This window comes from Stenella coeruleoalba, assembly GCF_951394435.1.
Source record: "Stenella coeruleoalba genome assembly, chromosome: 2".
In the NCBI taxonomy this organism is placed as follows: domain Eukaryota; kingdom Metazoa; phylum Chordata; class Mammalia; order Artiodactyla; family Delphinidae; genus Stenella; species Stenella coeruleoalba.
The window spans coordinates 78,791,800-78,814,926 of record NC_137147.1 but is presented as its reverse complement, the minus strand read 5'-3'; the positions used below and the strand labels follow the sequence as shown (position 1 = coordinate 78,814,926).

At 38.7% G+C, this 23,127-nt stretch overlaps 1 long non-coding RNA gene and 1 pseudogene across 2 annotated transcripts in view; one reads left to right on the top strand and one right to left on the bottom strand.

Moving 5' to 3' along the window:
• The window catches only part of LOC307182792, a 279,819-nt gene that overhangs the window by 226,389 nt on the left and 30,303 nt on the right, over positions 1-23,127 (bottom strand). Inside the window, exon 3 of the long non-coding RNA XR_013827262.1 lies at positions 13,903-14,004. This is a non-coding gene — a long non-coding RNA (uncharacterized lncRNA). The remainder of the gene's footprint in view (positions 1-13,902; positions 14,005-23,127) is intronic.
• Positions 11,174-12,016, top strand: LOC307181878 (MARCKS-related protein-like; annotated as a pseudogene). Its single transcript has one exon. The product of its transcript is annotated as an MARCKS-related protein-like (transcript).

Genomic DNA, 23,127 nt, shown 5'->3' with positions numbered 1-23,127 from the left:
TAAGAAAAAAATGGACAGTGTTTGTTGGAATCTAGATAAATAACTCCACTAGGACAATATTTTGGCTTAAATTCAAAAGCATCCTAAAGACTTAAGTTTCCATGACATTTTTCTAACTTTCAAAAGTTCATAAACAGAAACAATATAAGATACTCTCCCTTTCTCTCTCTCTCTCTCTCTCTCTCATCAACTCTAACTAGTATTTCCATTTTTAGCTCTGAAAAATTGATGTATCTGAAGTTGTACCATTTTCTTCTAATTCAAGGAAAGATTCAAAATAGTAGTGTCCATATTATTTAGTGTTAGGCAATACCTGGGCATTTTAGTAACAAGACAGAGAATTTGTGCCCTCAAGCCCTTTAATTGCCTGTGAGTTAATAAGTATTCATAAATAGATTTGAGAAGGAAACACAAAATTCCTGCTGATTATCATGTGAGTGCTGGTGCTAACCCTGGTAAAACATAAAGCAAGTAAAGTTTGCTTTAGAAGTCCCATCTCCCCATCAGCTCCATCACTCCAGTTCTCTTCACTCCACTCTCCTTCCTCTACCCATAATACTGACAACTTTAACTCACCTTCTGTAGAAGAAGATGTATACAAGACAAGTATTTTGAAGAGAGAAAGGATTTTTAGCAGATAGGACTCTATGGCAGTAACTCTGAAAACAAAACATCTATGTGATTGTGTTAGGATGCTTCAGGAATCCTTTCTGAAACATTTTGAATTATTGCCCTGATCTTTTCCAAAAAGCATTTAATAATTCAGTCAATAAATATCAATGGTATTAACTATGTTTACTAGTAAGAGGGTGTCTTTTTTATTCCCCTGACTCTATAAATTAATTACATTCAAACTATCATTTAATTATAATTCCCTGTTTTTAAGTGGTGTTCGACACTGAGTGCCAGAACTGGCATCTAAATACTCCACCTTCTAAGTTCAAAGGAATGCCAGTAATTGGAGCCAGCATCATCTTCCACATAGGGCCTGTAGAAAGGCACTCTTTCAACATAACCATAAAGATCACCTCCACCACCATCACTACCAATATAAGAGAAAGATTGGGTTTGGGAAATGAGGCATGGCTTTTATGGAGAGTGCAAGAGTTATAAATTTGAAAATCAAGGCTATTGCTTTCCCAAGGAAGAACAGAGATGGCATACTTCTTACCAAAACAGAGAGAGAAGGGCTCCAGGAGAATTACTCTCAGTGACTGTCTGAACATTCCTTATTTAAAAATTTCTAGGCTACTAGGCTGGCAGAATGTCTGATACTGAGTGTGGACAAAGGGCAAGAAGAAGATGGCATGTAAGAGATGTCAGTGAAATAGCCTGCATTCTACTGTTAAATGTGGACTACGATCCATGATTTCCTATGTAGACACTGAGTAGGATGGCTGGCTTGAGCTGACTTGCTGGTATTAACCCCAAGAAGGCTGTCTATTAACTAAGAGGATCCCAGCAGTAAGAAGATATAGAGTGGGTGGCTTGTGAGAAGGGTTGACCTGGGAGGAAAAGATTAAAGCCAACTTGGATCTCCCATTCCAGGAGATTATAGAGGGGGCATTCCCAGGGCCCTCCAAGAAACCAAAGGAGAATGATGGCCAATCAGCATTAGATGGAGATTAGCCTGTTGAAAAGAAACATATAAGAAACCATGTCCATCAGAATAGAAGTGCAGGAAAGAGGGAAGGGAAATGAGTCTTGTCTTGGTCATTTGAGGCTGCTATAATAGAACACTACAGATGGGTGGCTTAAACAACAAAAATTTATTCCTCATAGTTCTGAAGTGTGGGGAATCCAACTTCAAGGTGCAAGTATGGTTGGGTTCTGGTGAGGCCCCTTTTCCTGATTTACAGACAGCCACCTTCTCACCATATGTTTGCATGGACCTAACTTTTCTAACAAGTATTAAGTTGCAAGGCCTCTTCTTATAAGAGCACCAATCCCATCGTGAAGACTCCACCCTCATGACCTCATTTAAACCTAATTACCTCTCAAAGGCTCCACCTCCAGATACCATTACATTGTGGGTTTGGGTTTCAGCACATGAATTCTGGTGAAGCACAAACATGCAGTCCATAGCAAGTCATAAATCTAACTAGAGCTGTGGGGGAAATGGGAAAGTTTTGAATTGAATGTGAGATTGAAGTTGCAAAACACACAGGACTGAGTTTTAAAAAACTAGAAAGACTGTTCTGATAACTGAAAAGACTGTTAAGTCATAGAATTGGAAGTAGTACCTCAGCAAAAAATAGAGAGGTCAGCATAGTACAGAGTTATCAGAGAAATAAATCTAATTCATGTTTATCCCTAACAAGTTGAAGCTCCTCAATAAACTCATTACAGATTTAAAAGTTTATCATATTAAAACAAATTTTAGAATAAAAGTAAATCCCTGAAAATCATACTACATTAATACATTGATACTATTTTATAAATATCCTTTTAGTGTTTACACATATAGTTACATATTTTACATAGCTATTTCCACAGTATAATTTAAATTTTGAATATTTTTATTTCCTATATCATATGCTAGCATTTTTTTTTTTTTTTTTTTTTTTTTGCGGTACGCGGGCCTCTTACTGTTGTGGCCTCTGCCATTGCAGAGCACAGGCTCAGGACACGCAGGCTCAGTGGCCATGGCTCACGGGCCCAGCCGCTCCACGGCATGTGGGATCTTCCCGGACTGGGGAACGAACCCGTGTCCCCTGCATCAGCAGGCGGACTCTCAACCACTGCTCCACCAGGGAAGCCCATGCTAGCATATTTTAATCATCCATTGTAAAAGACATATTACATTCCATTGAACTATTATTTTATAATTTGTAACTATTGTGCTTTTTTTTCATATTTGCTTCTAAGTTTTGCTACTATAGAAAATATAGCAATTACTCTTAGTTCATGTAGCTTTTAAGATTTTATTTAGTTATTTCTTAGGATCACTGGTCATAAACCTGTCTCAAGGCTTTTGATATAATAAAACGATCAAATTTGTTTCCAGAAGTTTTACATTGCAGCCAGCAATAAATACAGATACTGGCTTCTCCACAATCTCACTAGCATTACATAATATCACTTTTTAAAGTTTTACTTACTTTAATAGATATAAAATGAGCCTTTATTGCTGTTTTAATCTGCATGTTTTGGATTCCTCCTGAAGGTGAACATTTTCTTTATTTCCTGGTTTTATTTTCTCCTGAATAATTATCTCAGTAACTTTTGTCCATTTATCTATATGGGATCTTGATGTCATTCTATGTATTTAAATGAGCTTTTTATAGGTTGAAAATATCAACTCTGTTCCACTTTAAAGCTGGTTAAACTTCTCTAGTACTAGCCCTCCCTTACAGCATGCATATGCATGAGCATGGCCACAAGTATCCCTAACTCTAAGGAGGGTCCCCTTATATTTAATTGTTTTTTCCTTCTAAATTATTCAAGACTTCATGCCATTTGGGAGGAAAGGTTCATCATTAAGTATATGATTCCGACTCAAGTAATTACATTCTGCTAATTGGGGCTATTTTTGTGGCATTCCTCAGGGATGGGATTCTCTGAAACTGAGAGACTTATTTTGAACAGTCAGGGACAATGTGCTCCATGTAGGGGCAAAGAAATTCTTCTCTAACGTTTCTTGTTCCTTGACAATTATTGGAAAAGATCCATTTACATTTATTCTACACATCCTCATCCCCCACTCCCACCCTAGGGCAGAAAGTTTGGGGCTATTACATAGTCCAACAGAAAGGAAGACCCCACACAGCCTCAGAAGGAGGGCTGCATGGGAGATAATAGGACAGAGACGAGAGGGTGTCCTAGAGCAAATAACAGAAGAGACAATGCCCATTCAGATGTCTCTTGTCCAGATACACCTAGAGCCCAGGTTCGCATTCTCTAAGGGTAAGGTCTTCTAGCAATATGAGTAAGGAGAGGGTGGTGTGCATTTCTGTGAAACTTTAGAATGAGAGTTTCTGTTCATATTATTGAAGTATAAGGGTCCCTCAGAGCCCTTCTTGTAAAATCAAGGAAGTTGTTCTGGGATCTGTAGCTACACTCCTTGAGCCTGGCTCCCATGCAGAAACAACACTGCTTCAATAAGAAGTCAATGAATATTTCCCATAAGCCTTCTTCTTTGCCAAGAATGTTAAGCCTGCAGGCAAAAAAGGAAAATTACAGGACCAAGCGGGGTGGTGAGCAGTAAATACATAATAAGTCTGTGTGGTTTGTAGGTGAAGACAAATTGTGTTGAAGACTATAAAGACTTTCTGGGTGCACATACAACATTCATGAACACCTGCAATGACAGCCTAGACTGTTTTAGTCATGAACGACTTATTCCCTCTCCTCTTTCTAGTTTTCTTAAATTTACAAAGGATCAGCTTACATTATACCTTTCTGCCAAACACCTCCCTACATTATATTAATAAAAGGCTTGGCCGAATATAAAAGTAATGAAACCAAGGAAAGGGCCAGAACCTTAACAAAGATTTGAGCATCTCCAACTCCTAACAAGTATTAAATTGCTCATATTTCTATGAGCAAGGAGTCATAGAATTACATGATTCACGTAGGTCATCTGCTAAAGGAATCATTGTTCCATTGGCACATAGTCAAGTATTAAAGAGAGAAAGATTATTATTACCTTTATACCACTCTTGGTAAATAAAAACAAAGTTCAGTTCTTAGATAAGAAAGACAACTGCCCAGTTGGGTGACTACATAACTAAGGTTAAGTTTCCTGAATTCAAAAATATCTCTCTTGGCCACTTTTTCTGAAATTAGAGCTAGACTTTTAGGCAATTATCCCATTAAACCTCAAATAGCCCCCATACAGGACAATATAGAAAGACACTATCAAACATTAACATTTGGGTATGAATTTCTTTATAATACTCCTTCTCAGAGAGCTATTTAGAGAAAATGGTTTTGAAAGGAGAAATAAGGAAGAAGTTGGTCCAGATAATAGAAGACTTTAAGTTCAGGGCAGTAGAAAGGAATTTTTTTTCCCTAGGCCACAAATACAGGATGAAAATTCATCAAGAAATCATTACCTATTAAGCTATTTATGAAAACAACAAGGTATGAATTAACTCAATCATGAAAAAATGTGCACTAAAACTGTTGCCCCATAGAACTACTTTAGTCTGAATTTACTTTAGAAGGGTGAAATCAGAGGAGCACTGTTCAGATTTTATGTTATGACAGACTAATTTCTTCACTTCAGTCCTGGGGCAGACATGGCTAGATGCCTACCCAATGTCTTTCCTCACTTCTGCTTTGTCTAATAGGACCTTGGCTTTTTGGAGACGTAACAAACTGTCTAGCTAAAATCATTTGCTTTCCCATACTCCATGGCAATCTAATCATGTGGCACAGTCCTGCTCTATGAAACGTAAGCAGACATCTGCTGGGATTGATGGGAAATCTGTTGCTTCTTGATGCAGTCACCATCCATGCCTGACTCCCTCTTCACTTTATCTTTCCTTTTTGTCTGATAAAATATTAGCATAAGATATGGCAGCAAGCATCTTTCTTGCAATCATAAGATGCCAAGCTTGAAAGCAAGAGCCTGCAAACTATGTTTGGCAGAACAAAAAGATGGAAAGAATTGAGGTTCCTAGTAGAATTACTGAGCTGCCACACCTACCCTGTACTACCTACTTCCAAACTTCTTGCTGCAGAAGACAAAACCTGGTCTCTTAGGGCCACTGTGGTAGTTTTCTGTTATTTGTAGCCAAATACATCTCTAACAGACCCCTTTGACCCTTCTGACCATAGACAAATATCAGATCAGAACAGATATTAGTACACCCTTTATTAAAACCTGCTTCAAGTCTTCTCTGGATTTCTGAGCATACAAACATAGAGAAATAAACTCCACTGTGATAAACACATCACCTGTTCAGAGTTGTGTTCTCTCTCTGACATGTCACAAACCATTGATTTATTTCTCCCATTCAACAAATATGTATTGAATGCCTCCTATGGTCTAGTCACTAGCAATACAATAGTGAGCAAAATATATAAAGTCTGTCTGTTATTAGAGCATATATCTAGTTTCCATAAAAAATATCTTGTTTTCTAAGAAACATGCTCATTGATTGGAATAGCATTAACTGAATATTTCACTTTTTAACTGGTTAGCCTGGTAACATACAGAATTTAAAACATCCCTTCTATATAGGTTCAAGAATATAGTGTTTAAAGTGGAAAGTATTACTAATGTTATATTGAAATTTAAAAGCAGGGCATCCATGAATGAATGCTGCAATTTCCAAATTAAAAAAAATCTTGTCTAAACAATGGACTTTTAGATACTTATGGTTTTAATTTTTTCCTTTCATTGGTCTTAATTCTTATATTAGTCTGAATGACTTAGTAGGGGTGGGTGAAAAACAACTTTTGCTGATGCTCAATAAAGTATGTTTGTGTGTTAGATACTGTGGGGAGTGTTTGGAGAAGCAATAGGCTTGCAAAAGATTTAACCAGCCAGGCTCCCCAACTTCATGACAGCTTAAATTATCTACTCCAAACTGCCAGCCACACTCTTCTTGAGACCAGATATTAGACTTTACTTAGGCAGGGTTTCAGGAGCATCTGATGTTTAGGAACCAGCATTTTTTTGTGCATTTACATAGGGACTAGTTTTTACTTTGACTTTTCCCCAATGGACAAAGCATTCTTGGACTGGTCCTGAGGGTTCCCCTGACTCCATAATGCATGAGTCCCTTATGGAGACAGCTGATTTGGGAAGAGGCACAACATATAATAACCCAGTGTAAATTATAAGGAACTGGAGTGGAATCCAGGCATAGAGTAAGTCATTCATGAGTACAACTCAGAATGCTTAAGGCTGGATGCATTATATTTCCACCAGCTCGGCTCCCTGCTATGATGTAGATCTAATAGGATACACGTGCTGTTTGTTTGTATTTCTATTGGCAATATGCTTATAATGAATTGTACAGCTTCCATGAGCATACTAAGGATTGAGTGAATTAATTTTCCTGTTTGGTGATACCAGCTTGTCCTATTCCAATGCAAAGTGTCAATGATGTCAGAATTGTGCTTGAGCATGAATATGTGTACTTACGTTTGAATATAGGTCTATGGGCTCTTTTTTACTAGACTATTAGACGTGTGTGTACATACACACGCATCCTTACATACAAATATATAGCTTGTTCTTAGAGTGGTCCATTCAAATCCTACACATTAATGTAGTCGATATATTCCTTTACTTTCCCAGAATAATACATATTGATTTCAAAGGAAATTAATTTAGAGGTAAGCTACATGTTCATTCTCTAAAACTTCTTGTCTGAAAGTCTAGAGGTAAAAGTCCTACCCTGCATGACTTGGTCAGGGATCCACACCTGAATAACCATGCCTGACCTGCAGTCTTGAGGTAGCATGAGTTCATAAATATTCTTTAGACCATAGTGCTCTTGTTTTGACAAAAATTATTTTTAAATTTCTATTTTTGATCTTTTTTCAATGATGTGATTAAAACACATTATGTTTAAAGGATTTTGCCATAAGTCTAAAGACAGAAGAGATATTAAAGTTGTATGTGCCATCTTTCCCCAGATTTCACACTCATATACCTGGAGATCCACTCTGACTGGTGAGACTATCTTTAAAAATTACAGACATATGAGGATTGGGGGAGAATTTAAGAATTATTTTCAAAATCAATATACAAAATAAAACAGTTAAAGAAAATAAACATATTTCTCTAGGCATATCAGCTTTAATAGATTAACTGATGAATGGTCTTTTTTTTGGCTTAAAAAAGAAAAATAGTAAATTTTGCTTTATGACATTCAAGTGTTTTGTCAAAATATACCTGGCTGTACTTATTATCTTCCCTTCCAACACTACCAAACACACACATACTCTGTCAGAATAAACCTGAAGAAAACAGGTGCATGCATGAATGGCGTTCTGGTACACATTGTAATCATTTTAATATAGGTTATCCAGTCACAAATGATGCATAAAAATGGGAAAGAGATGAAACTCCTTCCCATCTTCTCTAAGAGATAAATAGAATCACAACAAGAGCAATAATAATTCTCAACTCAGAAGAAGAGGTCAAAGGGTGGGATGCTCTCCGAAGCAGGAAAATATCAAATCTTAACTGAGGACCAGGTAATGCCACCATGTTGGAGAGCATATTCGTTCTCTAGGGAATATACATTATCATTGCTGTTGTTGAGTCTATTTGTATTATTGCAACTATTCCTGTCACTGATTGACATGAGGTTGTTTGGCATACTTCCTTATATGTGAATCACTGTTCAGAATAAATAAGTATCTGGGACTATGTACGGGGCTTGATATAGTTTGAGCAAACCAAACTTCTAAATATATGTTCTTGGTTCTGATAACAGATTAATCTGGTGAGCTCTCAGAGTCAGTTCCTAGGTTCCTTTGTTCCTCTTTACTTAATGTCAATATGTCTGAACAGCAGGTCTGATACAACTCACCATAACACTCAAAGTTGACATATGCAAATAAATATTACTTTTCAAGTCAAATTCAATAGAGAGACAATGATAAGAATATGAAAAATATTGCTGGTAAATAGAAAAAATAGTAGCAACAATAGCAGTTTTTTACATTTGCAAATCATTTATAGATTAACAATTTCACGATTAAGTTCTTAAGTCAGAAAATATCTCCAGTCATAATAAAAGTTTATTATTAATTTACAATAGAAATGTCTTTGAAAGTTAGTCAGAAGGTAGTCAAAACCAAGTCTTTACTGTGGATTTAAAAACCTACCACCAAGTCCACTATGCATAGACTTTAAACTTTTATAGAGTTACTCCCCTCAGTTTTTCTAATATACCTGCTAAAATTTCATCCAATGAAAATCCTCTAAAATGTAGCTGTATTATTCTGCTGGGAGTGTGGCAACTCAAGCAGCAGTCATGACATTAAAATTGCTGTTGGTGTTTTATCTTCCTTGCATCACTTACCCCAAACAGGCCTGATAGCTACTTGCCTGGAGCTAGGTCAGGGCAGAGAAGCCTTCTGAGCTGGCTCACTGAGGATGCTGCAAGCCCAGTTCCGACCTTTCTTCTCCAGCAGTAAGTGGGCTTCCTCTGTGCCATTTCCACACTTGTAAATATTTCAGATAGTAGGATCCCACAGGAGCAGAAAAAAATCTGACTCTTGCTTCTTCTTTCTTCTCACATCTTTTCATCCTCAGAGTGGGGGTGGGAAGCTGGGGGAAGGCCTGGTTAGGCTTTGATTCTGAGAAAGGCCAGTGAGGCTTTAAAAACTTGGTACTTTTCAATAAACAATCAGATATTCCTTTCAGAAAGTTTCCTCTTAACATCGTTCATGACAATGCCAACGTTAATGATAAAAATAAAAACTATTTATTGGTTGGTGCTATAGGTCAGGGATTTCTAGATTTTCAAATTTTATGAACCTAAAAATTAATCAACAATAGAAAAAACTGGGAAAGTGATATAAAGCTGCCAACTTTTCATTTCCTATGAAAGGTAATTTGAATACATAAGTACTATCTTTTATCACCGCTGTATAAAGAAAAGACAATTTGATACCAAAATTGTAGGAAGAACCCCTGAATAAGATGTAGTTTCTTGGGGCTTCCCTAGTGGCACAGTGGTTGAGAATCTGCCTACTAATGCAGGGGACATGGGTTCGAGCCCTGGTCTGGGAGGATCCCACATGCCGCGGAGCAACTAGGCCCATGAGCCACAACTACTGAGTCTGCGCGTCTGGAGCCTGTGCTCCACAAGAGAGGCTGCAATAGTGAGAGGTCCACGCACCGCGATGAAGAGTGGCCCCCGCTTGCCACAACTAGAGAAAGCCCTCGCACAGAAACGAAGACGCAACACAGCAAAAATTAATTAATTAATTAATAAACTCCTACCCCCAACATCAAAAATAAATAAAAGATGTAGTTTCTTATTAAATTGAATAAATTTGGCTAAACAAAATTCTCACTGCTTTTTATTTTTGTTTTTGTTTTTGCCAGCCTAATAATATCATCACCCACTAACCCCAACTGATACGTATCCAAGATATAAGCATGTACACAACGAGGAAAGAGATGATATGCTGTCTCTTTAATTAGTGCTAAGTTTTCCATTATTCTTTTTATATTTAACATTGTATCAGTGCTTTAGGGCCTAGAAAGAATTTGACTAGATGGTTGCTTCTCAGAAACAGAGACCATTAGAATTTCAGTGATCTTCCAAAATCTACCTGTTTTAAGGCCTTCATTTTGTAAGCAAAAAAAATCAAGGACCAGCAGGGCCCAATTTCTAAATACCACACAACTTCCCTCAATGAAAGGTGTTAGCCTCCATCTGTCTATAGCAATATGGTCACCTTTCAAATTTATAGTCAACATTTGTCTAATAAGCATCAGATATGTCTACATGTTATTTCAGTTACGCTTATAGATTGGTTAAACTTTTTGGTAGAAGTTAGCAATCCCGTTACATAGATAAGGAAAATAAAATCAATATGTAATTAACCCAAGTTCATACTGCTAGGAAGTGGTAGGGTTGCCATTTGGTGAGATCTTCTCCAAGTTAAATGTCTGTTATTCCTTACCATATAATTAGAAGGTATTAAGTGGCTCTATAGGCCCAGCACTCTGATTAGTGCTATAGCATTTGCCAGCTAGGTTGAGAATCTTAGGGCTGTCATGAGAAGAAAAAGGGGTGCCTTGAGCTTCAGTTGCTCTCTTCTATTTATTAGGAGAAGAGAGAGTGAAAAAATCTATTTTAGTAAGAGTAATCCAGTGTGGCACATGTCTAGGAATATAGGGCAAGTCAGATAGATGCCCCTCCAGACCCCAGTACATTGGCTCAATACCTCTTGATTCCAGGCCATGATGGCTCCCTCCCCCCAAATTTTTATCATTTCCTGGTTAATTCTTCTGGTACTACCTGATGATATCTCTGTATTGTTAAATGAAATAATGATTTACTTTATGTCACTATATACATTTTCATATGCTTAAATGAAGTGCCCTACTCTCCTCATCCTAGTGCCAGCCCGGTGCTGAAATCTCATTTCCCCTTGAGGACAAAGAACAAGAATCACATTTTAGGCATTCTGGCGCGCAGCGAGCGGGTCTGGCGCTGAGCGGGGGTGGAGCTCGGTTCCCCCCCCACACACCCCTCCCACTCAGGCGCGAGCCCCACCCCTCCGCCGGCCAGGCCCACCCCGACCGAACTATCCCCTGCGGCGCGAGCCCGGGGCGGCTGCGGGCATCCCCCCAGCACAACCCCCGCCATGGGCAGCCAGAGCTCCAAGTCTCCCCGGGCGACGTGAACGCGGAGGAGGCAGCAGGCGCTTCCCCCGCTAAGATCAACGGACAGGAGAACGACCACGTGAAAAGCATTGCAGACTTATCCCCCAAAGGTGAAGAGAGTCGCCGCCCTCCCCCCCCCCCACCACCGTGAACGGAACAGAGGAGGCAGCCGGGGCCACTGGCGATGTCATCGAGCCGGCACTCCCTACCCAGGGCGCTGAGGGCAAAGGGGAGGTCTCCCCCAAGGAGACCCCCAAGAAGAAGAAATTCTCTTTCAAGAAGGCTTCCAAATTGAGTGGGCTGTCCTTCAGGAGAAATCGGAAGGGGGGTTGGGGGATCCGTCTGCTTCCTCACCCACAGGAAGGGCAGGAGCAGGGTGGGTCGGTGCCTGCAGTGAGGAAGGCACTGCCCAGGAAGGGAAGGCATGCGCCACCCCTGAGAGCCAGGAGCCCCAGGCCACAGGGGCAGAGGCTGGTGCTGCCTCCAAGGGAGGAGACACAGAAGAGGCAGGGCCCCAGGCGCAGAGCCATCCACCGCTCTGGGTGGAGAGGGGCCCTACACCAGCTGGTGGGCAGAATGAGTAGCTGGGTGGGGGCAGGTGGGTGATCTTAAGCTGCAAAAACTGTGCTGTCCTTGTGAGGTCACTGCCTGGACCTGGTGCCCTGGCTGCCTTCCTGCGCCCAGAAAGGAAGGGGCTGTTGCCCCCTAGCCACGTTTCCTCTCATCCTCTTCCTCCTGTGGATTCTCCACTCATCCATCTGGTTTTCCTCTTAAGGCCAGTTGAAGATGGTCCCTTGCAGTTTCCCAAGTTAGGTTAGTGATGGGAAATGCTCCTGCCCCTGTCCCTTCCTCCTTCCCTGTCCCCACCTGTGCAGAAGGCAATTGCTGGTTTTCTTCCCCAATTCTTTTCCAAGTAGGTTTTGTTTACTCCCCAAATCCCTGAGCCAGATCTGGGGGTGCCTACACTCCCAAACCCTGAGTGTCCAGCCTTCCCCTGTTGAGTTTTTAGTCTCTTGTGCTGTGCCTAGTGGCCCCTGGGCTAGGGAGGACACTGCCCCCGTTTAGGTTTTTATAAATGTCTTACTAGAGTTCAAACCTCCAGCTTGTGAATCAACTGTGTCTCTTTTTTGAGTTGGTAAGCAAGTATTAAGCTTTGGGGTGGGGGAGAGGTATGTAATGTGAAACAACTTCTTGTTGTTTTTTTCCCCTCCCATTGTTGTAAATAACTTTTAATGGCCAAACCCCAGATTTGTAATTTTTTTTTTCTAACTGCTAAAACCATTCTCTTCCACCTGGTTTTACTGTAACCCTTGGAAAAGGAATAAATGTCTCTTTAAAAAAAAAAAAAGAATCATATTTTGTTTGTTTGTTTTCTTGAATCATATTTTGAATGGCACAGTACTTTAATGTAGAGGCCCAGAAATTATTTATTAATTGCTTCTGTTTTGGTTGAAAGTACCAGGAGTAGGCAAATTGTGTAATAGATAATGTTTGTCTCTGGCTGTATTATCTCTTCTTTCCATACTTTTTCTCCTCTTTTGTGTTACTCTCTTCTACACCTACACCCCCCAGCCCAAAAGAAATTAGCCCCTTAATACTTCCTACTAGATAAAATTATGTAGCCCTTTCCAGAAAATTTGTCTTCCCTCTGATTAAAACTCACATTCCTTCTGTGCCCAGATCTCAGCTACATGTCACCTGTCCCAGAAGTTCAGCTGATAAGCCAATTAGCACTAAAGTATGATGACTATAAGAAGTAGTTCATTAATCTGTTAATAGAAGCACTAGATTATAACTGGGGATATTTGGAGACACAAAATTTGAACCTATTCACTCAACTTTTAATTAATATTTGAATACACATTATGGTTCTCAAATTTTTCACCATTAAGTAAAGCTTTTTAATTCATTAGACTCCACAGTCCTTATGTTTTGATATATTTTGTTTAGCAAACAAAATTTATTTTAAGCAATATTTGGTTTCCTGTTTTATTACACATACATATCTGTTAATCAAAGCTTCCGGTCATCATGAAGTAACCAGGATATAATCTTACTGAACTGGTAGAATCCTAGCCAACAGCCGAGAAACTCATCTCTTTAAACAGTCTGTGCAGTCTTATCATTGTAAATGGATCACTTTCTTTGACATTTTAGAATACTGACTGTAAAACACATGGATTCTCCAATATTATCATCACATCCCTGGTGGTCCAGCAAACCCAAGTTTAAAATCACTGGTGGAACACTCACTGTACACTGAGCTTGGTGCTAAGTGCTCAAAATATGAAACTAAATAAGCCAAGGGCCCTGCATTGATATTCTCAGGGTCTACTTTCCATTGTGGATAACTCTGGCTTTTGCGTGCACAACACCTGCCTGGATTTCTAACTTACCCCATTTTTACTCTGCTTATTTCTTAACCAACTAGGGCTCTCCTCAGGACAAAGCACTTAACACTTTTATCTTTTGTTATCTTAAGCACTATGCATAATTCAGGTACTTTTTGCATAGGAGGCAGTCTAGTAGCTGCTTCCAGGGAGAAACTAAACCAGAAGGCAGCAGAATGTGAGGTTAAGATCACTCACCTGAAGTGGACACTTCTCTGGATTTGAATCCCAGCTCTTCCACTTTTGAGCTAACGGAATTAGGGCAAGTTTCTAACCCTCTTTATGCCTCCGTTTTCTTATCTGAAAGACAGAAATAATAAGAGTACTTACCTCTTATTTTTTACGAGGATTAAATGATACAATGTATGTACAGCATTTATCACAATATTAGCACATAGGAAGTGCCTAATGGATTCCATCTATTATCATTATTAATACTACTATTACTAAAGGGGAAAAGAAGAGAAATAGAAATGTTAGGATACTGAGGCTTTAAAAAAGGGATGCATTCTTAATGGATCTTTAGCCAGAGAAGTATCAGGTTTGAGGAGATCATTGTTTTGAGAGTTAAACAAAGGACAGGTGAAGGAAGATGCGAAAGAAGAGGAGAGACAAAGAGCAAGGAAAGTGAAGTAACAGGGCAGAAAAGGTTAAATCGTAGACCATGGAACTTGGTGTCTCTCTTTTCCAGGTAATTTTGGGTGCCTATGTCTATAATTTTAACGATCATAATATACTTAAAATGGAATAAAAATAGACATTGCTTGTTTTAGAGAAAGTGTTCAGAAATTATAGATTATGTCGAGAGATTTTCCTCGTACATAGTTCTAATGAAAATAAGACTAATAATGAATCTAAACCAGGCTGAGACTTCCAATTTTTGACTCTTGAAGTTATGTCAATAAACTCCAGCATTGGATTAGTGAGAAATCAAAATTCATTCTGTAATCTTGGAATTTGAAAGCTGTATTAGTCTGTTTCTGCTGTAACAAATTACCACGAACCTAATGACTTCAAACAACATGAATTTATTACCCTACAGTTTTGGAGGTCAGAAGTCTAGAATGGGTCTCACTGTGTTAAAATCAAGGTATGGGCAGGGCCCAGAGGAAAGTCCATTTTCTTGCCTTTTCCCTCTTCTAGAGACTGTATGCATTCCTTGGATCATGGTCCCCTTCCATCTTCAAAGATAATAATGGTGGTCAAGTCTTTCCCTCAGTGCATTCCTCTGACACTGACTCTTCTGCCTCTCTCTTCATATTTCTGTATTTTCTTGTGATTACATAGGACCCACCTGATTAATTGAGGATAGCCTCTCCCTAGATCCAGGTCATCTGATAGGCAACCATAATCCCATCTGCAACCTTAATTCCCTTTTGCCATGTAACTTAATATATTCAGGGGACCCAGGGATTTGGATATGGTAAATTTTTTTTTTTTTTTTTTTTTTGTGGTACGCAGGCCTCTCACTGTTGTGGCCTCTCCCGTTGCGGAGCACAGGCTCCGGACGCGCAGGCTCAGCGGCCATGGCTCACGGGCCCAGCTGCTCCGTGGCATGTGGGATCTTCCCGGACCGGGGCACGAACCCGTGTCCCCTGCATTGGCAGGCGGACTCTCAACCACTGCGCCACCAGGGAAGCCCGGATATGGTAATTTTTGAAGTGTCCTATTCTGCCTACCACAAGAGTGTACTGACTGCATTCTGCTTTAGCTTTTCATGCTTAAAGAAATTAAATAGAATAGATCCAAAGTTTAATATATATGGGTAATTAATACCATTAATGGAGGTTACTTCTGAAGTCCAATTAGAAAGAAGTTCTCCTCACTTACTAACCATTTGGGAAAACTGATTAACCTTTCTGTGCAACAACCCTCTCATTTTAAATGAGAATCATAATATCTACCTCATATTGTTGTTGTGAGAATTAAATGAGTTAATTAATGTAAAGAATTTAGGCTGACATAAAATGAGCAGTCCCTAAATTTAGTTGTTGTTATTATTATTAGCCAGCTTTATGATCTATTGAATCTCTTAAATGTATGTGTGGTTTTATACATTCGTCAGTCATTATCAATTCATCCATGAATCTAGCCTGTCCATTGATCCACCAGCATTTATTAAACATCTATTGTGAAATGAGCAGCATACCACACATAATAGAAATAACAAAAATACCTTACAATTACATAGCACTTTACATTTTCACCTTTTTATCTTATCTGACCCTACTTAGAAGTTCCTGCCCTTAGAAGTTGTAGTCTCCTTGAGAAAACAACAGATTACTTACAAATTTAGCCAAACACCCTAGACATAGTATTGAAGCTTTGCAACATTGGGAATGGGCACTCACTCAGGCCTGAGATTCATTAAGAGTAAGTCTATGGATTAGTGAGCACCACACGGGGGAATGACAATGTCCACCATCTCAGTCTAGATTGGGCTCTTCTCTCACACAGGGCCGTGAAGTCTAGACTCATCAGGTTAATGAGGTCCTAACAGTTCAAAAGAAAGAGAACAACAAAAAAGTAGGCAAAGAAGAAAACCATCTACGGTGTGGTGGCTGTAATACCTCCATGAGTTCCTCCACTAAACAGTTAAATCTACACTACAAATTTCCAGGTTTATTCTTCTTCCAAATAAGGAGGGGTGGAAAACCCAAGACAAAATTATTTGCACAAAATTTCTCAGGTTGTGACCTGAGAAAATTTTATAGGGCAAGCACTGTGTCTCTTTCCCCAGAGTTGGTATTTTGATGTATCCACTTGCTGTTTCGTAGGTTGATCGTTGATTCTGACAGTCACTTTGTACTATAGAGTATAGGGTAGGGGGAGTTTGAGTAGCATTCTCCAAGGTAAAGAAAAGACCAATAAAAAATAGGTGGAATGGGAAACCCTCAAAAGAAACAGTAAATGAGGGCACAAGGTTAGCATTGCAGTTTGAGCGTTCCATTCCTTCCACTAACCTCTTGAGTCTGGCTGCCCAGCGGGAGCTTTGCTCCCAGGTGGATTTCTGGGACGAGAAGGCCACCATTTGCTCGCTTTACCCTGGGGCCACCCAGCTGCCAAGTGTCAGCTGAACAGAGGTGCATCAGAGGCCTGCAGTCAAAAGGCAGCAGGATGGCTAATTGCCATGAATTTCTGAAGCAAGTCTGGCATCTTGGCATCTTGCTGCTCTCCCCCTCCCCCAGGTTAATTGCTGAGAACCTCCGACTTGAAAGCTGCTTATCCTACCAACTTCAGCTGCTGCCCTCCTTTCCCTATGCCACTTCAATTCCTACCTCCTAACACTGTGGAAGTGAAATGAAGTCTCTCATACACCTGGCTCTACTCATCAGACCACCTAAGCTCTAATGTAAATACTTCTTTCCCCCTTTACACACCCCTATGGGTAAACGCAGAATTGCCACATCCCCCTTGGACCTGATTGCTAGGCAACACTCAGCCATGTGAATTTGTCACTTCTGTTTGGCGCAAGTTTCAATTTCACCTCCAACTGTAACACTGCTCGATATATTTTAGATGCCACTGTGGTTGGACGGCATCCCAGGAAAGATGTGAAGTGCTACTGCCAGGAATGAATGATTGGCATTGGGTAAAGCAATTCTCTGAACTCAGCCTTGGCATACCATTAATTGTTAAGTCTGTTCAGCTACCACCAACCTCTTGTCAGAATCATGTCTATTGTAAGTCTTTGCAGCAAGAGTCCAAATGGTAGAGCTCTCTCCCTCTGTAAGATCTGAAGAATTATGTCAATAATGAAAGCAGTGGATTTCTCAGCTCACAACATATTACTTCTTCCTACTTTCATCTATTGGCTGCACTTTCATGTGCAAAGAAAAATAGTTCCACGTTTGAATATTACTGAGCTAAGAGCTGCCAATTCAGGTTCTAGCCCTGAATAAAAGATTTACCTTCCCTTCATTTCTTCATCACAATCTGCTTTCATTCATGGTAACAATTAAATGCTGCTACAAGGAAACATGTTATTAACGGAAAAAGATAAAATTAATACTAAACATACTCTGGTGACAATAAATATATAATATTTGACATGTAAAATTTACATACTGACATTGTCAGAAAACAACACAAAAACAATTATAATTTTTGAATAAACGCATACCATCACTGGCAAGATATAATGCTATAATTCCCAAAGCCTCCATCTAATGTGGGCTACCCATTGTTTATATATATATATATATAATATTATTTGTCCTTAATGACACATTCAATTGCCTAGCCACCTACATCGAATATGCTTAAATACTACACAATTTCTCTATTGACTCTAAGATGCTACAGTGTGGAATGCTTTCATTTCTGTGCACTGTGCTAATTAATAATAAAAATAGTAAATCTGTTTTGATTCCCCTTCCGTCCCTCCAGCCACCAACTTTTTAGTCAATTGATTATTTTTTTTTCTCAAATCTAAACATCCTCAGAAAGCTTGGAAATATTTCCCTGGAATGAGTCTAATTAAATAGAAGAAGTCAGTCAGCTATGAGTAAGAATAGTGTTTCAGACTTCACATGTATTCCCTGATTCACTGGAAACAAAAGGAGTTTCTGTAACAGTGTGAATGAACCATGAAGTGTGCATGTTCTTTTAAGAAAGGCCAAGGGTGCAGTTCTATTTTCTTAGCTCTGCTTTCATATTTATGTGTCTCATTTCCAGCTCATTGCTGATGCCTCAGTTGCGCTATCCATCACCACTTTTATCCTCCTTGTTCCTCAAAAAGAACATAAAATCCTTTTTTATGTGGTGGTAATATTATTGCAAATAAAAGCAAATACCAAAATCTTTATTAGTCTGCCAAAATAATAAACTATTTAATAAAAGCATGCTGTAAAAATAAGGTCATTTGCATCACTCAAGTTACTTGTAGGAAATACAGAGAATTATTGGTCAAAAAAGCACAAACTGACAGCAATTATTTCTGTTGTTCATCTGACACACCATGCAATAGGGTTAAAATTTTGTTTATATTTTGCATATTTTCTGGGTTCAAATGCCTTTAATATTACTTAAAACTGATTGCTCATTGGAAAATGAAAAAAAAAGATCCAATTCTCACAAAATACTGATTTCCTCTTTGTAAAAAAGACTTTTGGTAAGGGAGAAGGACTAAGTAGACTGTTCTCTTTTTGATGCCTTTTTCACAAATGTGGAAGTTGACCTACTGATAACCTTGATATTGTAAGATTTATTGCCTAAATATTTACCATTTTAATATACAATATTAATTTCATTTGCTTTGGATTTGTGTCCATGCTTCAGCTGTATAATTTTTACCTCTTTGTATTCACCTTTTGTCATTTCTGCATGCACACCAATATAAGATATTTTATTTGGGAAGTTTAGTTTAACAGTGAAAGTTAACAATAAGTGTACTATTTCTAAATAAATGTCTAATGTTTGCTCTTTTAGCCTATTGTAATATAAACCCACCAATACTTTCTCCCTTGCAATTTCCAACCTCAGCTGGCAGATTTGCAAATATATTATTGATATGTTTGTAACATAGCAAACTCAGTAGTGTGGTGAGAATTAAAATATAATTTGTATAGTCTTTCCATTGCCAAGAATAACTTGTACACCAATTCTTATACATTAAAAGCAAACATGACAATTAAACAAATATTATAAATCTTTTCAAAACTACATATTAATTATTTACATTACTTATTCCATGATGACATTTAAGACCAAGAAAAGCTCTTCAAACTACAGTTATTACTATTTTCTCTTTATAAAGCCTTTTTTGTCTGTGGTTGTTTTCTTTGGGCCACAAATTAACCATTGCCAGTTTTATTGACATCAGGTTAACATAACAAAATGAGGTGCAATTTCTATACAATGTAATGTTTCTGAAGGATAATTCAAGTTTGAAAATTTGGAATTTGAAATAACACTTTTAGGGGCAAATAAAGGCAAGTAAATTCATATACTATGTGTTACGGCCTGAACTATGTCTCCCCCTAAATTCATATGTCGAAGCCCTACCTCCCCCATCCCCCACCCCCCATACCTAGGAATGTGACTGTATGGGAAATAGGGCCTTTAAAGAAGTCATAAAGATTAAATGAGGTCACATGGTGGATCCTAATCCAATCTGACTAGTGTCCTAAGAAGAAAAAATTTGGACATATGAAAAGACACTAGGAGTGTGAACCCACAGAGGGACAATCATAAGAAGAGGCTGCAAAAAGGCAGCTATCTGCAAACCAAAGAGAGACATCAGAAGAAACCAACCCTGCAGGCACCTTGATCTTGGACTTCCAGCCTCCATAACAGTGAGAAGACAGCCCTAGACAACTAATATGCTATCCTATATAAACAGAAAATTTTAATAAAAATCTATTTGCAACACCAAATCAAATATATTTATTTTGTCCAATTCTCCCACCCAAATGCATTAAAGACACACAATACAACTAATTATTATCAACTCAGTGTTATGTTATCAACAAAAATCCTATTTGATGTCCTAAGCTCTGTGTTGTCACACAAATGTCTGAAAATCTTGCTTCATATTTGAAATTCTTTGTGTCTCAATAGTTTTTAACCTGGGGTCCACAGACCACAAAAGCCTCTTGATATTTCTTATACACCACATTTTGTGGGCTTTGCATACATTCACTGTCATGGGAAGGAGTGTGTCATCTCCAAAATTTAAGAACTGGGGTATTGTTTCTATTTGACCAATCAGTAGGCAATAGAGATGTTCTCTAATGGAAAAAAAAAATCTAATGCTGTATATTTTAATTAACAGGTTTAGATGGACAATCATTTACCATCAAATGAATGATCTGGCTGGTCCACAGTGAGATGCTTGACTCAGTGAATAAGTCATGTGCAAATTTTGTCAGAGGTCAAGATAAACCATTGTTTTCTGGTAACCAAATGTTTTCTAAGACCGTTTACTGGTTTGTAGCTTCTGGGCTCATAAGGATGGCATAATTTCTAAAGAATCTGCAGTGTGGTAGGTTCTAAGGAAAATGTCTGCAAATTTGGTGAATTCTATTTTATGCTGAGAGGAGCATTGAGATTACATTTCTGATCTAGGCCAAGTGCTGTGTCTTAGTGACACTGTTGGATAGTTCTTAGAAGGTCACAGTTCTTTCTTGATATAATCTACAAAAGATTAAGAAGCTCTTCTAAATAGAGCTGACATCTCCCAATTAATACTTGGATTTGTCAACTGTGGGTTTATCTAAATTTTACTTGGCACTATCCTTCTGGATTCATCAAATTCAGTACTGGTGATAATGCCCAGGGGAAAATAATCGTGTGGGAGAATCAAATGAGCTTAAAAACATAAAATCTTCAGGATGCCTCTTTGTGGCCAGCTATCTGCTATGGAACACACCCTGACTAAGTGTAACATGGAAGGAAGGACATCTTTCACCTTCTGCCTGGCCATTCACCTCAAGAATCCATTCTTGCCATTTTTTTTTTCTTGAAGACCCAGTGCAGATATGCTCAGAGGGCACCAGAGCGTGTTGCAGCCTGCCTCAGAAGTACTGCAGGCAGTGGAGGTAGCACCAGAGCCTCTGGGACCAGTAGATACCAAAATTTTATAAGGGGCCAGCAGTGTTGAAATCCAGCTAGAGGCACCATCTGATCTGCTGCTCCATTCTCAGGCAGTGAGTGGAGATGAATTCTCAGAAACATTCAATGAGGGGAGCCTCTGGAAAAAGGATTGGAATTCCTGATTCTAAAGACAATGTGGACTTGGAGCACGTGGTTATAAATAAAATGAGACCATTTTTATCACAAATGGCCCTTTTAAAAAATTCTTATTTTATGCCGGAGGAAACTGTAATCCAAAGAGGATAAAGGTCTCAAAGTTTATAGTAGATCTAGGATTCAAACTTGGATTTCCCTGGCTCCAAAGCCAGTACTTTTCCACAACACCAAGAGTTTCCCTGCCTGATCCATCCACTTTTTGCTTTGTAAAATGTGGCAGGTCTCTATGCTTGTATTTAAGACAGCTACCTAAAAAGTAGTATTATCTTACCTCAGATTAGCAAATTAAAGTGTGCATGTCTGAAGTGGTAAATTAAGCATAGAAAGAAAGCTCAAAGGGTCTCCCACTAAATGCCCATAGCCCTGTCTGAATTCAAGTCTCCACTCACTGCCTGAGAATGGAGCAGTAAATCAGTTTTGGGCACTGGGATGGTGGAGAAACCTTATCAGTTTGTAAAATTTAAGCAAACAGATCCCTATTTTGACTACGTAAACCAGATAATAATACTTTCCCATAACCATTTCACGCCATAGCACATGGCTAATTTAATTAATTAACATGTGTGACATTACATTAGTTTCCTGTTGCTGATGTAACAAATTACCCCAAACTTACTGACTTAATGGAAATTTATTCTTTTACAGTTCTAGAGTACAGATGTCTAAAATCAGTTTCACTGGGCTAAAATCAGGATGTCAGGAGGGACTTGCTCCCTCTGGAGACTCTAGGGGGGAATCTGTTTCCTTGCCTTTTCCTGCTTCAAGAGATGCATTCCTTACATTCCTTGGCTTGTGGCTCCTTCCTCTATCTTCGAAGCCAGCAAAGTAACCATTTTGCTATAGGCATCACATGGCCTTCTTCTGTACGCAGGTCTCCCTCTGCCTCTCTTTTATAAGGACACTTGTGGTTACATTTAAAGCCCACCCAGATAATTCAGGAAAGTCTCACTACCTCAAGATCCTTAATGTAATCATATCAGCAAAGATGCTTTTGCCATATAAAGTAACATTCACAGGTTCCAGAGATTAGGATTTACCTGGATCTCTTTGGGGGATATTATTCAGCCTATTACAGGCATTCATACAAAACCTCTTTTTAAGGTACACTGGAGAACTGAAGTATTTTTTCAGATATTTTAACAAAAGTCTATGCTTTTAATGGCAGAGTAGTAATATTTACTGAGTGCTTACTTTGTGTCAGGCACAGCTCTAAATATTTTAAATATATTATATAGGTTAGTAGTAACAAATTATGAGATGGGTTCTTTGTTATTTCTATTTTAAGGATGGGGAAACTGAGGCACACAAAGAGATTATCAAATTTGCCCAAGGTCACAACTATTTCTTTAAATTATCCAGATTAAGTATCTGCATATATAAGCAAACTCCTTAAACTATCATTTCATATTGCCCATGTAGTTATTCTAGAACACTATGCAGTTTATAGACTTGCAGCCACAATGTGCTCTTTGTATCATTTTCAGACAAACGTTAATTTCCTTGCTTTGGTATTCTTTCTTAGAATGGTTTCTAAACAATAAACCCACTAGCCTCTCATTTTGCTACCAGCAATGATAATCCTAATTTTATTTCCTGAGTATCTTTCTTTCTTCTAAAGGTCATAAAGTTCAGGATAGGGTTACATAGTAAAGGGAAAAAAAGCAATTTCTC